This window comes from Phalaenopsis equestris, unplaced genomic scaffold (genome assembly GCF_001263595.1).
Source record: "Phalaenopsis equestris unplaced genomic scaffold, ASM126359v1 Scaffold000216, whole genome shotgun sequence".
In the NCBI taxonomy this organism is placed as follows: domain Eukaryota; kingdom Viridiplantae; phylum Streptophyta; class Magnoliopsida; order Asparagales; family Orchidaceae; genus Phalaenopsis; species Phalaenopsis equestris.
The window spans coordinates 422,322-422,859 of NW_018164658.1; positions in this window are offsets into that span (position 1 = coordinate 422,322).

The window sequence follows — 538 nt, forward strand, 5'->3', positions numbered from 1 at the left end:
TTCATTTAAGATGTAATTAACTATAGGAGCTTGCCCTTATAGGAAGCATGTCCGAACCCAGCTTAATATAAACCCTATTTAATCCTTTATATTAAATAGGGGAACTTATTGGCAAATACAAAGGTTTCGCAGACCAAATGGACGTCTTACTTTCCTTAATTTATTTGATCGAGTCTCATCCTCAAGTCTTGTGTTTATCCTTCGGCATAGATACAGGATCTGAGGTACAGTGCTCTTTCATTTTAAACTATGAAAAATATGGGGTCAGTTTGATTTAATACTTCAACGTCCTTCTGAAGCGGGCAACGAGATTCCGATTCTGGCGACCGACAGCTTCTTACGGGCAACCCCCCACAAACCAACCCGAATAACACCGACAAGGGGAATGACTCAAATTTGGAACATTTCTGGGGACAAGCTTTTCTCTCCGTAAAAATCAGGAAATATTATCTCCACACATCGGTAATGTGTCCATGTCCCTCTTGGACCAAATTACCCTTCTTCCGTTAACATACTTTACCCATTTCTGTCTTGGGAA